Source organism: Schistocerca nitens, chromosome 3, assembly GCF_023898315.1.
Source record: "Schistocerca nitens isolate TAMUIC-IGC-003100 chromosome 3, iqSchNite1.1, whole genome shotgun sequence".
NCBI lineage: Eukaryota > Metazoa > Arthropoda > Insecta > Orthoptera > Acrididae > Schistocerca > Schistocerca nitens.
This window is the reverse complement of record NC_064616.1, coordinates 650,393,853-650,411,025: the sequence shown is the minus strand read 5'-3', so window position 1 is coordinate 650,411,025 and position 17,173 is coordinate 650,393,853. Positions and strand designations below refer to the sequence as shown.

The 17,173-nt window shown below is 41.3% G+C and overlaps 1 protein-coding gene across 6 annotated transcripts in view; it reads right to left on the bottom strand.

The window, feature by feature from the left end:
• Positions 1–17,173, bottom strand: part of LOC126248614 (pumilio homolog 3-like) — a 179,852-nt gene that overhangs the window by 25,922 nt on the left and 136,757 nt on the right. The window lies entirely within an intron of this gene.

Below are 17,173 nucleotides of genomic sequence, written 5' to 3'. Positions count from 1 at the left end.
GTATATGTGCAAGAACTTACACAAAGTCAGTGTGAAATAAAATAGAAAGAATGGGTCATTAATAGCGTCCACAGAACAAATACCAATACCGTGACAACATTTTGAAATGTTATCAGCCTCATCATTTTTCATTTAAGAAAATGGTAATTAATGCTTTCTAATCTGTATGTGGTGTAGCGGCACACATTTACATTTACATCTACATTTATACTCTGCAAGCCACCCAACGGTGTGTGGCGGAGGACACTTTACGTGCCACTGTCATTACCTCCCTTTTCTGTTCCAGTCGCGTATGGTTTCCGGGAAGAACGACTGTCTGAAAGCCTCCTTGTGCGCTCAAATCTCTCTAATTTTACATTCGTGATCTCTTCGAAAGGTATAAATAGGGGGAAGCAATATATTCGATACCTCATCCAGAAACGCACCCTCTCGAAACCTGGCGAGCAAGCTACACCGCGATGCAGATCGCCTCTCTTGCAGAGTCTGCCACTTGAGTTTGCTAAACATCTCCGTAACGCTATCACGGTTACCAAATAACCCTGTGACGAAACGCGCTGCTCTTCTTCGGATCTTCTCTATCTCCTCCGTCAACCCGATCTGGTACGGATCCCACACTGATAAGCAATACTCAAGTATAGGTCGAACGAGTGTTTTGTAAGCCACCTCCTTTGTTGATGGACTACATTTTCTAAGCACTCTCCCAATGAATCTCAACCTGGTACCCGCCTTACCAACAATTAATTTTATATGATCATTCCACTTCAAATCGTTCCGCACGCATACTCCCAGATATTTTACAGAAGTAACTGCTACCAGTGTTTGTTCTGCTATCATATAATCATACAATAAAGGATCCTTCTTTCTATGTATTCGCAATACATTACATTTATCTATGTTAAGGGTCAGTTGCCACTCCCCGCACCAAGTGCCTATCCGCTGCAGATCTTCCTGCATTTCGTTACAATTTTCTAATGCTGCAACTTCTCTGTATACTACAGCATCATCCGCGAAAAGCCGCATGGAACTTCCGACACTATCTACTAGGTCATTTATATATATTGTGAAAAGCAATGGTCCCATAAAACTCCCCTGTGGCACGCCAGAAGTTACCTTAACGTCTGTAGACGTCTCTCCATTGATAACAACATGCTGTGTTCTGTTTGCTAAAAACTCTTCAATCCAGCCACACAGCTGGTCTGATTTTCTGTAGGCTCTTACTTTGTTTATCAGGCGACAGTGCGGAACTGTATCGAACGCCTTCCTGAAGTCAAGGAAAATAGCAAGTACCTGGGAGCCTGTATCTAATATTTTCTGGGTCTAATGAACAAATAAAGTGAGTTGGGTCTCACACGATCACTGTTTCCGGAACCCATGTTGATTCCTACATAGGAATGATACACGAGCAGAAAACATGTTCTAAAATTCTACAACAGATCAACGTCAGAGATATAGGTCTATAGTTTTGCGCATCTGCTCGACGACCCTTCTTGAAGACTGGGACTACCTGTGCTCTTTTCCAATCATTTGGAACCTTCCGTTCCTCTAGAGACTTGCGGTACACGGCTGTTAGAAGGGTGACAAGTTCTTTCGCGTACTCTGTGTAGAATCGAATTGGTATCCCGTCAGGTCCAGTGGACTTTCCTCTGTTGAGTGATTCCAGTTGCTTTTCTATTCCTTGGACACTTATTTCGATGTCAGCCATTTTTTCGTTTGTGCGAGGATTTAGAGAAGAAACTGCAGTGCGGTCTTCCTCTGTGAAACAGCTTTGGAAAAAGGTGTTCAGTATTTCAGCTTTACGCGTGTCATCCTCTGTTTCAATGCCATCATCATCCCGGAGTGTCTGGATATGCTGTTTCGAGCCACTTACTGATTTAACGTAAGACCAGAACTTCCTAGGATTTTCTGTCAAGTCGGTACATAGAATTTTACTTTCGAATTCACTGAATGCTTCACACATAGCCCTCCTCACGCTAACTTTGACATTGTTTAGCTTCTGTTTGTCTGAGAGGTTTTGGCTGCATTTAAACTTTGAGTGAAGCTCTCTTTGCTTTCGCAGTAGTTTCCTAACTTTGTTGTTGAACCACAATGGGTTTTTCCCGATCCTCACAGTTTTACTCGGCACGTACCTGTCTAAAACGCATTTTAAGATTGCCTTGAACTTTTTCCATAAACACTCAACATTGTCAGTGTCGGAACAGAAATTTTCGTTTTGATCTGTTATGTAGTCTGAAATATGCCTTCTATTACTCTTGCTAAACAGATAAACCTTTCTCCCTTTTTTTATATTCCTATTAACTTCCATATTCAGGGATGCTGCAACGGCCTTATGATCACTGATTCCCTGTTCTGCACTTACAGAGTCGAAAAGTTTGGGTCTGTTTGTTATCAGTAGGTCCAAGATGTTATCTCCACGAGTTGGTTCTCTGTTTAATTGCTCGAGGTAATTTTCGGATAGTGTACTCAGTATAATGTCACTCGATGCTCTGTCCCTGCCACCCGTCCTAAACATCTGAGTGTCCCAGTCTATATCTGGTAAATTGAAATCTCCACCTAAGACTATAACATGCTGAGAAAATTTATGTGAAATGTATTCCAAATTTTCTCTCAGTTGTTCTGCCACTAATGCTGCTGAGTCGAGAGGTCGGTACAAGGATCCAACTATTAACCTAGCTCGGTTGTTGAGTGTAACCTCCACCCATAATAATTTACAGGAACTATCCACTTCTACTTCATTACAGGATAAACTACTACTAACAGCGACGAACACTCCACCACCGGTTGCATGCAATCTATCCTTTCTAAACACCGTCTGTGCCTTTGTAAAAATTTCGGCAGAATTTATCACTGGCTTCAGCCAGCTTTCTGTACCTATAACGATTTCAGCTTCGGTGCTTTCTATCAGCGCTTGAAGTTCTGGTACTTTACCAATGCAGCTTCGACGGTTTACAATTACAATACCGATTGCTGCTTGGTCCCCGCATGTCCTGACTTTGCCCCGCACCTTTTGAGGCTGTTGCCCTTTCTGTACTTGCCTGAGGCCATCTAACCTCAAAACCACCCAGTCCATGCCACACAACCCCTGCTACCCATGTAGCCGCTTGCTGCGTGTAGTGAACTCCTGACCTATCCAGTGGAACCCGAAAGTCGAGGAATCTGCAGCCCACACGGTCGCAGAACCGTCTCAGCCTCTGATTCAGACCCTCCACTCGGCTCTGTACCAAAGGTCCGCAGTCAGTCCTGTCGACTAGGCTGCAAATGGTGAGCTCTGCTTTCATCCCGCTAGCGAGACTGGCAGTCTTCACCAAATCAGATAGCCGCCGGAAGCCAGAGAGGATTTCCTCTGATCCATAGCGACACACATCATTGGTGCCGACATGAGCAACCACCTGCAGATGGGTGCACCCTGTACCCTTCATGGCATCCGGAAGGACCCTTTCCACATCTGGAATGACTCCCCCCCCCCCCCCCCCCCAGTATGCACATTGGTTTTCTTCCCCTCTCTTGCTGCCATATCCCTAAGGGACCCCATTACGCGCCTGACGTTGGAGCTCCCAACTACCAGTAAGCCCACCCTCTGCGACCGCCCGGATCTTGCAGACTGAGGGGCAACCTCTGGAACAGAACAAGCAGCCACATCCGGCCGAAGATCAGTATCAGCCTGAGACAGAGCCTGAAACCGGTTCGTCAGACAAACTGGAGAGGCCTTCCGTTCAGCCCTCCGGAATGTCTTTCGCCCCCTGCCACACCTCGAGACGACCTCCCACTCTACCACAGGTGAGGGATCAGCCTCAATGTGGGCAGTATCCCGGGCAACCACAGTCGTAGTACGATCGGGGGATGCGTGGGATGAGCTGGCCGTCCCCGACAAACCCCCATCCGGACCCCCACAATGATGCCCATTGGCAACAGCCTCAAGCTGAGTGACCGAAGCCAACACTGCCTGAAGCTGGGAGCGAAGGGATGCCAACTCAGCCTGCATCCGAACACAGCAGTTGCAGTCCCTATCCATGCTAAAAACTGTTGTGCAAAGAACGTCTGAACTAATCTACAGAGAGCACAAACAATTCTACACAAAAGTTAAATGGTTATTAAAATACAAGATTGCCTAGTAAATGCAGTAATGCTGCTACTTGCACACTGCTGACACACTGCTCGGCGGCGGAAGGAGACTACGCGATTTTACACTATTCAGGTACTAAGACGCGATGCTACAGTCTCAAATACTATAATACGCCCGAAATTTATAAATTAAACAATGCAAGTACCAAAAACACGCAAAGAAATTAAGAATTAAACTATGTAACAAATAAGTGAGCTAAGAGTATACAACTTGCTGCTGGCAGCTGCTTATCCAACGGCGGCAGGGGGCACACTTAGGAAGCTGTAAAATTTGTCTCGGTTGCTTTGATGCCCTGCCGAACACATTCCCATGCTGGGAAGCATGCCATATGTCATGCTGTGCTCAGTTGCTGTTTCAGGCCTAGTCTCATGAGTACACTTAGTCTCAATTATATGTCGACACAGAAATTAATAAAGACTTTATAAAGCCTTTCAAGATAACAATATTTAGCTGTTTTACGAGTTTCAGTTGCACACTTGAAGTAATTTCAGAAATATTAAAGTAGCCAAAGAAAACTAAAGTTTATAACTTCCAATTAAATTCAACATTGAGACACTTTAAAATGTTTTTGTAAGTACATCAAATGACGGCAAAACTCAATACTTAGCTACCAAAATAATTAATTACATAATGTTTTGTTTAACAGGATAAATTACATAATGTTCTTGGCTCTTGCAAAAAGCAATTATTTTTTAGTTAGTTTGATATTATTATTTTGGTCTGTTAAGCTCCCTTAGTGACGGAATGAATGCAGCATCTATGTGAAGCAGGAATCACTGAAACTGTGAATGTCTACAAGAGAGAGAGAGAGAGAGAGAGAGAGAGAGAGTAGTAGTAGTAGTAGTAGTAGTAGTAGTCCGATTGTGCAGCCTTCATGTGAGTCATACACGTGGCAGGGAGAGGTGGGGGGTGGGAATGCTAATTGTATCGTAGCCAGTTTTCTGTATTGTATAAATATAAAATTGACTTCAATCCTTTTGACACTTACAGATGTGCTTAATTTCATTTTATTTGTTTTTGGGGAATGTGATTTATATGTAATTGCACCTAAATTGATTTCGAAATGGGGACTGATCCAAGTCATGAGAATGCAATGTACAGCTGATTGGCTACTATGTTATTCGGCCAGTCTGAGACGAGATCTTTCACTCTCTATGGTACTGGGAGACGAATTTAGCATGAGTCAGGAGAATTTTGTAGTCAGCTCTTGTAATGAAAGATCAAGTAGCTCAGAGCTATAAACATTTCCATTAAAACTGTGCAATAGTGGTCCTTTGATGAATATGTACAAGTTTATGGTCATTTGTGGATCATGTCTACGCAAATTTTGGACTTTTTTTTTAGAGACAACTGAGACCTGAGTATAAATTCTGCAGTGTATGCTGTGTAGTCGTAATAACATACTTTCAGAGTCCAAAAGTGATGACCTACATAACATCTGAGTGACCATTCAAAACTATTAAACACAATGAGTTCTTTTTACAAAATGAATTTTTCAGTCTGAAGCAGAGTGTTAAACTTCCTGGCAGATTAAAACTGCACGCCAGACTGAAACTCAAAACACCTGACTGCAAAAGGCAAAGGTCCCAAGCTCAGGTCTTGGTCCAACACAAAGTTTTAATCTGCCACAAAGGTTTGATTATTAACTGACCAAAAAGTGCAGTTCTTTCAGAATCAGGTCTGAGTTAAGCATTAAACTGGCTACTACGGAGACAGAGAAAGTGTGTTGTAGATGTGGAAGGATTAATAAATACTATGCTTATTGTTGTTCTGTCATTTGTGGAACTATATGCTACGATAGACTTGGTAGCACATTTGTCTGCACGAAGTGCAAAAACAAGATAGATGGTTTGATGTAAGGACTTCTCCTCTTCATTTAGTATGTACACACAGACCTGGAAACATTAACTTACTTCAACAGCATAATACAGTTAAATACATCTATGCACACTGATCACACATGCAATGCAGTTAATTTTTTACAGATTTTCTTTACTAAGGAAATTACACTGCTTCAGGATAGGCCATGCTTCTGAAAAACTCACTCCCATTTTAGTAGGAAGGCAGAGTATTAACTGTGCCACCACCATGCACTTACTCCCCAAATTTGTTACAAGTAACAAAGCACCATTAACTACTCAATTAACTTAATCAGAAATTCACATAATGTTTTTGTAATGGCATCAAACATTATACTTTTTAATATCTACCTCCACATCTAAATGTACAGTCCGTAAGCCATACCACAGCTAGTCATTCCCTTTCTTAAATGGGCCAAGGAAAAAACGTCTGTCTATATGCTCTCATATGAGCCCTAATTTCTGTTATCTAGTCTTCATAGTCCTTACATGAAATGGACAATGACAGTGGTAGAATCTTCTGCAATCAGCTGCAAATGTTGGTTCTATAAATTTTCTCAATAATGTTTCAAAACAGAAAATCATCTTCTCTACAGGGGTTCCCATTTGAGTTCAGAAAGCATCTCCATGATACTTACATGATGACTGAATATACCAGTAACAAATCCAGCAGCACACCTTTGAATTGCTTTAATGTCATCTGTAATTCGACCTGGTGGAATCCCAAGCTCTCAAGCAGTAAAATGGCTCTGAGCACTATGGGACTTAACATCTGTGGTCATCAGTCCCCTAGAACTTAGAACTACTTAAACCTAACTAACCTAAGGACATCACACACATCCATGCCCGAGGCAGGATTCGAACCTGCGACCGTAGCGGTCACGCGGTTCCATACTGAAGCGCTTAGAACCGCACGGCCACACCGGCCGGCTCTCAAGCAGTACTCAACAGTAGGTGGCATTAGTGTTCTATACATCGTCTGCTCTATAGGTGAGCTACACTTTCCTAGAACCTCCCAATAAAGTGATGTCAGACATTCATCTTTACAACTGCTGATCTGATATGCTCGTTCCATTTCATATTGCTTTGGAACATTATGCCTAGATATTTAAATGACATGACTGTGTCAAGCAGCACACACCTAACACTGTAACCAAACGTTACGAGATTCTTTTTCCTATTCATCTGCATCAACTTACAGTTCTCTACATTTAGAGAAAGCCGTCATTCATCACATCAAATAGAAACTGTGTCCAAGTCATCCTGTATCCTCATACAGTCACACGATGATATTTTCCTGTACACCACAGTGTCAGCAGCAAATTAAAAGACTGCTGTTCACTATATCTATCACATCATTTATGTACATTTTCCAAAATATTACTTCAGTGTGGGATGCAGCTTTGCTTGGTTTACACAGGGAAACTTTTTCAGGAGTGCAGCAGATGACTCAAATTGCAGCTTTCTGTTTCCCCTGAATCAAACCTAGATGCGGACATGATTCTCTGCATGAAAGGGTGAACACGTCTGCCACAAAGAGCCTGCGACAAAGAATTGTGGCAATGACGGTGAACGATGAATTAATGCATACTAAGCTTTGCAAGCGGAGCACTATCATGGGCTACACATCTAGACCAGGTGCTTTTTTATAATTTGTTCTTTTATTTTCTTTGTGATCTCTGGACATGATCTACTCAACCAGCAACCGATACACGATATGCTACAAATTACAAAACGTGTTCAATCACGCACACACACATGCACCCATGATTCATATACAATAGTTGTACTGGCTGTGAAGAGATTAATTTTAAAATCATAATGTACTTCCATCATTGCCACGAGATGTCAGTCCAAACGGCAGTTAAATAGGAACAGGTAACATTAATACTTGGAAACTTTCCTGGCATGTGCTGCCTAAATTGCTTAAGTTATATGAAACAGATGATATTCAGCTACCTAATGTTGTTTTCTGAATTTTATCCGTAACTCTATGCAGCAGCTCATAAATAAAATTACCACTACATCAGATGAGTCATCCAGTCCATGCAAAGCCGATGTGTGCCATTAGTTCCTTCTGAAGGAGTTGTTGCTAATCACTATAAAGTGTTTTGAAATGAATGAGTGCTTTTTTACGGAAACATGTATATGTTTAATATCACCTGTAAAGCTAACCTGATACAGACTCCACAACCTTGAGCAGCACTCTAGTACACACTGCACAAATGTTTGGTAAGGAATATCTTTTGTATACAAATTGTAGTGCCCCAGTATCCTACCATTGAACGGAAGCCTACAATTTGATTTACCCTCTTCATACCTCTACTTAATGTTACTCCCAAGTATTTGGGCTGCATGACTGACTCTGCCTATGACTAGTCAATTTGTAGTCACAGGCCACTACACTGTTACTATCATGACACACACAACCTTACATTTGTTTGTATTAGTAGCTAATTGTGAGTCTATGCAACATACCGGTATTTTGGCAAGAACTAACTGGAGATTACTAAAATTCTATCACATAAAATTGCCAAACAGATAACTCCAGCATTTCTAAAAAAAAAAAAAGTCTAAAATCACAATAATTCCTACCCATTCAATCAGTAACATATAACACAAATAGCAAAGGTTTTATTACACTTCTCTAGGCTAAAACAGATTGTGCTTCTCTGACTGTGGAAGACTTATTCAAGAGAACAGTTTACATTTTACCTGTCAAGAAATTTCAATCACATTGCTGAAAATTTTTCCTCAATTATACACATTATAGTCACAGTGTTCCTTAATCCATTATCGAGAAAGTCATGGCAATTTCAATGAACTCATAAACCTAGTTAGATATCCCATATGAACACACTTTTTTAATAGGCTCAGGTGTGACACTGAATCAAAAGTTTGTGAAACAAACATTAAATCCACCAAGTTACCTCTGCCTATGGCACTTATGACACAATGTGTAAAGTGCATAAGTCAGGTTCTGTATAGTCAGTGTTTTGGGAATCTATAGTGGTCTCAGTAGAGACACTGTTGGAACTTCAATTGTTTTCTCAAATACTGCTACCAACACATGAGTGATACAGGACAGAAGTTCTGTGGATTAATTCTGTCCTCTTATATATGAGTGGTTGTGCACATTTATGGTCAAGAGATGACCTAATTCAGTTCTGGATTTTGTATAAAGCTTGCTGGGGACTCAGTTGAGCCCTTTGAGTTTTAATAATTTTGGGTGATTTTTTGAATATCACTAGTACTGATTGCTAGGTAATTCATCTATGCAGAAAGAAAGCCGTTGCATGGTGGCAAGATTCTTTGATTTTCATTTTACTACTATTTATTCAATTCCCTGGCTTGCTAAAAAGTATCTAAAGACTTATTTTTGTGCCATCTGATAACTGGATCTCAGTCTGTAGTTTCTAACTGTTGTATGACATACACAGATAATGGTCCATTAAAATGTGGAAGACTGGCAAAATGACAATGTAAAATATTAACACAGGAGCTGTTGCAATTATATTTTACATGTCCTTTTGGCAGTCACACACATTTTAATGGACCACTAGCTCCATTTTGTTGCATTTTTGCATGACTCTGTGAAGGAGGACACTGAATAAGGCTACGTGGTGGCACTCAACTCACTAGTAGCTAATTTGTGCTGGTAGAATCAAATTATAAGCCAGTGTCTTGAGTTTACTTTCAGACCTTGTTGCAATATCTCATACAGCCATAAGAAACTACTGATGATGATCTAATTATTACATGAGAACATTAAACACAGAAGTTCCATTCATGTTCTTCAACAGTATCAGACTGGGTGTCATCAAACTCTCCTGCCCTTGCCTTGCATTCTCAAACTTTGTACAACAAAATGCAACATTATGTTGCTCAAGCATTGACAACAATAATCCATATTATTCAGTTCCACATTCAGCACATCATTCAACACTTTAAGGAACATAATAATAAACTATTTACACAAAGACAACATTGACAATCAATTAGGTAATTCCTCTTTCCCTTAGAGCTGAACGAAAGGCAATGTTGTGCCACAGTAGTTAAAAGTGATCTTGTTTCATAATTTTTATGGACACAACAGTTCCAATACTTTTTTATTCAGCTGTAATGACTGGTTTCAGCTGAATTAGACCATCTTTAGATCTAAAAGTAATATAATAGAGGATAATTGCTAATGCCAGCATTAGCTTGTCGATTTGTACATACACACACCATTTGGTTGAGTTATAACGATGCATACCAGCTGAAACCGATGGTAGCAACCATCTACCTGTATCTGAAGATGACCCAATTTTGCTGAAAGCAGTAATTACAGTTGAATAAAAGAAATCTGATGTAGACTATTTTGTTCATTAATTTAGCAGTGAATTTTTCTCCCTCCCACGGAAAGCAGACAACAGTGTACATAGAATAGGTTTATAATATACTAGGATTTACAAGAAAAACGTATGTTGTTGCTACTCTTGAAATACAGCATAAACATGTGAGTCCTAATAGGCGGATGAGTATACTTTTAAATGTACAGGTACTAATGACCATGTTTCAGAGTTTTTTGCAACAGCATCCATTTGTAAAATTCTCTCGGTGTTCGAGACATGTCATGTGTGACATAAAATTCTGAACTTCAACGCAACAGGGCATGACTCAAGCAACGAGAAAATTTTATATGTCAATGACACAGTTTTACTTAATATCCTATCTCTAAATTCATTATCAACATTTTTCAGAAGAATAGGGAAGGATCGACTTTTTAAAGGAAATATATACATTCAAGTAGTCTCTCAATTTTACGCTAAAATATGGCAATCATTTCTTCCGCAGCTTTGAAGTTCTGAATAGCAACATGGCTGACATTTAAGAGTGGCAAAACAAACAATATGAACATACATGGAGGCATAGAACATCTGTGGCACATTAAATTTGTCATTACACTAACACTGTAAAAATATGTAGCTTCAATTAAAATCACAGGCGCTCAGCACAAAACTAAAAGTTTGCATGCCTTAACAAATGGTTGGGAACTGAAAAAGTAATCTTCATTGTTCAACCTTTTACATCCAAAAATTTCCACTGTACACACTGACCACATGTGGTTTTAAGAATTATCACAAAACATGCTACCGGCACTGATGTGATCAGAGACTGAACTACAATGTAATAATGAAAAGTAGTAGTAGTAGTAGTAGTAGTAGTAGTAGGAGGTGGTGGTGGTGGTGGTGGTGGTGGTGGTGGTGGTTGATGGGAGGGGGGTGCAGGGGAGTGGGGGGGGGGGGCAGAGGGGAGGGCATTCAGCTGCAGCCCTGCTGATCATGGAAGACAGTATCCCAGGATTTGCCTGTAGTGATTTAGAGGAACCACAGAAAACAGAAATGATGATGGTCAGATGGTGATTCGAATCACACTTGTCCCAAAAAAAAAAAAAAAAAAAAATTATGACAAAACACATTACACAGCAATGATGTGAAACGTATTTAATATTTATGACTTCTAACCAGTATCACAGACCTTTGTGCTGCTGAAACTGAAAGCAAGCTTCAGAAGTCATGAATGTATTATACAGGGTGATTCAAAAAGAATACCACAACTTTAGGAATTTAAAACTCTGCAACGACAAAAGGCAGAGCTAAGCACTATCTGTCGGCGAATTAAGGGAGTTATAAAGTTTCATTTAGTTGTACATTTGTTCGCTTGAGGCGCTGTTGACTAGGCGTCAGCGTCAGTTGATGCTAAGATGGCGACCGCTCAACAGAAAGCTTTTTGTGTTATTGAGTACGGCAGAAGTGAATCGACGACAGTTGTTCAGCGTGCATTTCGAACGAAGTATGGTGTTAAACCTCCTGATAGGTGGTGTATTAAACGTTGGTATAAACAGTTTACAGAGAATGGGTGTTTGTGCAAAGGGAAAAGTTCTGGACGGCCGAGAACGAGTGATGAAAATGTAGCACGCATCCAGCAAGCATTTGTTCGCAGCCCAGGAAAATCGACTCGCAGAGCTAGCAGAGAGCTGCAAATTCCACAATCAACTGTATGGAGAGTCCTACGAAAAAGGTTAGTTATGAAACCTTATCGTCTGCCGCCAGGCAGCCCATGACAGAGCACTTCATCACTGGCCTCCAAGAAGCCCTGATCTTACCCCCTGCGATTTTTTCTTATGGGGGTATGTTATGGATATGGTGTTTTGGCCACCTCTCCCAGCCACCATTGATGATTTGAAACGAGAAATAACAGCAGCTATCCAAACTGTTACGCCTGATATGCTACAGAGAGTGTGGAACGAGTTGGAGTATCGGGTTGATATTGCTCGTGTGTCTGGAGGGGGCCATATTGAACATCTCTGAACTTGTTTTTGAGTGAAAAAAAACCTTTTTAAATACTCTTTGTAATGATGTATAACAGAAGGTTATATTATGTTTCTTTCATTAAATACACATTTTTAAAGTTGTGGTATTCTTTTTGAATCACCCTGTATATTACAAAAATAAAAATGGGGTATACAAACGATGAACATTTGCAAGGTAATGAGAGCAATTAGAAGCAGATTCAAACTTTGAGTCATTTATGAGGTGTTCTCCGATGGCTAACATGATAAGGCACTGCCCATGAAAGCCCGTGACACTGGCACACATATTTAACTTGTCAAATGTGTCCAGACATAACCACTGTCTGCATGTATGCTCTACTCAGAAACTATTTCTTGCTGCGCAATAATTCATTCATTCAGCCACAAAGCAAGATAACTATTGATAGGATCTTTGCTGCATCACACTCCTCCTCTTGACCACAATTATAATCATCATCTCTCCTAAAAACTCATGCAACAGCTCCTTTCTTAACTACATTTAATCTAATATCCACTCATCTTTCCAATGTCATATCCTCTCAACATTTCAACTGACATGCACTCCTGGAAATTGAAATAAGAACACCGTGAATTCATTGTCCCAGGAAGGGGAAACTTTATTGACACATTCCTGGGGTCAGATACATCACATGATCACACTGACAGAACCACAGGCACATAGACACAGGCAACAGAGCATGCACAATGTCGGCACTAGTACAGTGTATACCCACCTTTCGCAGCAATGCAGGCTGCTATTCTCCCATGCAGACGATCGTAGAGATGCTGGATGTAGTCCTGTGGAACGGCTTGCCATGCCATTTCCACCTGGCGCCTCAGTTGGACCAGCGTTCGTGCTGGACGTGCAGACCGCGTGAGACGACGCTTCATCCAGTCCCAAACATGCTCAATGGGGGACGGATCCGGAGATCTTGCTGGCCAGGGTAGTTGACTTACACCTTCTAGAGCACGTTGGGTGGCACGGGATACATGCGGACGTGCATTGTCCTGTTGGAACAGCAAGTTCCCTTGCCGGTCTAGGAATGGTAGAACGATGGGTTCGATGACGGTTTGGATGTACCGTGCACTATTCAGTGTCCCCTCGACGATCACCAGTGGTGTACGGCCAGTGTAGGAGATCGCTCCCCACACCATGATGCCGGGTGTTGGCCCTGTGTGCCTCGGTCGTATGCAGTCCTGATTGTGGCGCTCACCTGCACGGCGCCAAACACGCATACGACCATCATTGGCACCAAGGCAGAAGCGACTCTCATCGCTGAAGACGACACGTCTCCATTCGTCCCTCCATTCACGCCTGTCGCGACACCACTGCAGGCGGGGTGCACGATATTGGGGCGTGAGCGGAAGACGGCCTAACGGTGTGTGGGACCGTAGCCCAGCTTCATGGAGACGGTTGCGAATGGTCCTCGCCGATACCCCAGGAGCAACAGTGTCCCTAATTTGCTGGGAAGTGGCGGTGCGGTCCCCTACGGCACTGCGTAGGATCCTACGGTCTTGGCGTGCATCCGTGCGTCGCTGCGGTCCGGTCCCAGGTCGACGGGCACGTGCACCTTCCGCCGACCACTGGCGACAACATCGATGTACTGTGGAGACCTCACGCCCCACGTGTTGAGCAATTCGGCGGTACGTCCACCCGGCCTCCCGCATGCCCACTATACGCCCTCGCTCAAAGTCCGTCAACTGCACATACGGTTCACGTCCACGCTGTCGCGGCATGCTACCAGTGTTAAAGACTGCGATGAAGCTCCGTATGCCACGGCAAACTGGCTGACACTGACGGCGGCGGTGCACAAATGCTGCGCAGCTAGCGCCATTCGACGGCCAACACCGCGGTTCCTGGTGTGTCCGCTGTGCCGTGCGTGTGATCATTGCTTGTACAGCCCTCTCGCAGTGTCCGGAGCAAGTATGGTGGGTCTGACACACCGGTGGCAATGTGTTCTTTTTTCCATTTCCAGGAGTGTATTTTGTTTGCTCTACAGCCCTTTATGATTTATTATTTGTGTATTTTCCAATAGTTACCTGTCTGAGCTTGATTCTTGAGTTTATTTAAGTTGGTTCAATGGACTTGATAGTATTTTTCAAGTACTATTTTTCTTTTTTTAAGATGATGAATAAGGAAAATCCCTTTTGTATACCAGTAAACACTGGCCATTTTAATGTTTAATTTTAAAATTTTTTTTTTTTTTTACTAGTCAAAAGTTACTAGTTTCGATTGCTATTCCATTCCTGATGTGAAGTTCTTGAACCATGACTTACCCACAGTAACAAACGAGCACACAAAATCAGTCTGATTATCTTTAAAACCCCAACAATTCATTATCATATACATTTTCCCTCCAATATTCAGCAAATGTGGCACCTACCTTGCACAATGTTTTCTCATGGCTTATTTTTCATGTAAAATGTGCGATGCTCTTTCTAGTAATATGCCTATGGCATTAGAGATTCAATACATCTTCAATTAATAAGCCAAAACTGTAATGTACAGTTTTTGTTATTTTCATCTGCAGCTCCTGCTGGGGGGCATTCTTCAAGTTGATAATTTTCAAAAGGTGTACTGTCTCATCTGAATTAAGCTCCCCTTTATTAAATGTTAAAAATATAGGAGCATACCTGTTATCATCACTCATGAGGTTTAGGTAAATTTCCATTGGCAGTAAATTGCCCAACACCAAAGAATTTTATGGCGGCTAAATATTTAGTTTATTCCGTTGAATGAAATACACACAACATATATACTTTGAATAGTTACATGAACAATATTACAATGATTAAGTTGTTATGCACAAAGTGTACCCCATTATAAAAACAAACTTTCACTGCAGCATGGAGGATCGGAAAGTAGCATACAATAATTATATTCACCCCTGGTATTTCAGGTGGAATGCTGAAATTTCATGACAATATAGTTTGAAGTTTGCACTACAGAGGGTATTTTGTTTTCATGTGCAGCTCTACAGAGAGAAGCCTGAACTATGAAACAAATATGGCGCACATGTTGCTGTCATCAACTTGTGATGAGCTGTGAAGTGTAATTTAATATATGTGGAACAAAGGGCATAAACTGAGTGAAATTCACAGGAACACACACTGTTTCTATGGGGACGACTGCATGGACCTTGCAGATTCACCATGCTCCAGGTGGCCGGTAGCAGCTGTAACCCTGCACAATATCAGAGCCATTGAGGCAGCAATTTTTAATGAGCAGCATGTGCAACTGTGAACCTTATCACAGCAGTTCGACACCTCACATGGTGTGGTGTATGATACTGTCCATGACACGATGAAGTTTCATAAAGTTAGTGCTTACTGGGTGCCTAATAACATGACAGACAACCACAAGAGCCAGCGAATGATGACAAACTTGGATCACTTAACACATTACGCTGCAGAAGGGCATGACTTTCTGAAAGAAATCATCACTGGAGATGCGTCATGGGCATACCGCTACACGCCTGAAAATTGCGCAAGCGTCTATGAAGTGAAAACATGCTGATTTCCCAGTAGGTAAAAATTTCTAAGTGATTCAATTTGCTAGGAAAGTGTTTGTGGCAGTGTTGTGGGACATGGGTGCTGTGTTACTGATGGACTTTGCTGAACAAATGACCACTGCGAATGCTGCAGCCTACATTAAAACTTTGATCAAGTTGCATAATACCCTTCGTGAGAAATGCCACAACATTAATGATGACAGTACTGTTGCTCGTGCTTGTTAGAAAATTGTCAAATTTGGGTGGGAGGGGCTTCAGCATCTACCATAAAGTCCAGACCTTGCACCATCAGACTTTCATTTGTTTGGTGCCATGAAGAAATTCCTGGTTGGGCAATGCTTCTCGAAAGATGGGGAAGTGGAATCAGCAGTCTCCAGCTGGCTATACTCCAACCAAATGGACTTCTACGAAAAGACATAGAAATTGGTAGAAATGGGTTGAGAACATTGGTGACTATGCAGAAAAGTATGTAAAAGGCTAGTTCATTTGTGAAATTTTTTTTGTTCTGTCACTTATTAAACTTTTTGTTAGTAAAATTATTATGTGTTACTTTCCAATCTTCCCTCATACTTCCAAGTGTTTCAGCATGTCGTCCTGAAATATCATGGTAAAAACTTATGATAAGCCAACCGAAGCACTCTCACTCCCAGGTGCAATAATATCATGATCGATTAATAGGCTGTCTTTAGCAAAGTTACGCTAAGAGTAAAGCACATAAATCTCAGTTCACATGTTGCCACTGCTGGCGGTCAACTGAGAGAATCATACTGATAGGATCTAACTAATGACACAGTAATCAATACCTGTAAAAATGTTTTATCAGGTAAGCATTCCTAAAATATTTAAGTGAAACTGGAGAAGCGGTAGAACTGAACATTACAACCTATCAGTGTATACCATATGAACATATATACGAATGGGAAATATGAAATTTTAATTACCACATGGAGAAAATAATTTAAAATAATTAATTTTTTGTTTGTTTGTAGTTATACATCTGAAGTACACGTAAACAATGAAGTACCCACACCACAACACTCCAGCACACTGCTAGAGAAGCCAAAACAAAATGGCACAGGTTATTGATAAAGTGGCGTGTCATGTGGTAATTCATTTACCACATTCAAAAGGCAAAAACGCTACAACAATATATTTTAATTGTTACAAGTGTATGGTAACAAGGTACCATTATATGATACAGTGGTTAGGTAGCGCAAAACTTCCAGTTTGGTCAAACAAGTCTGGATGACGAAGTAGCAGACACTACCTCTGTGAAGAACGAGGAACAGTAAGAGAAGTGGAGGACCCAGTGCTCGAAGACCAGTCT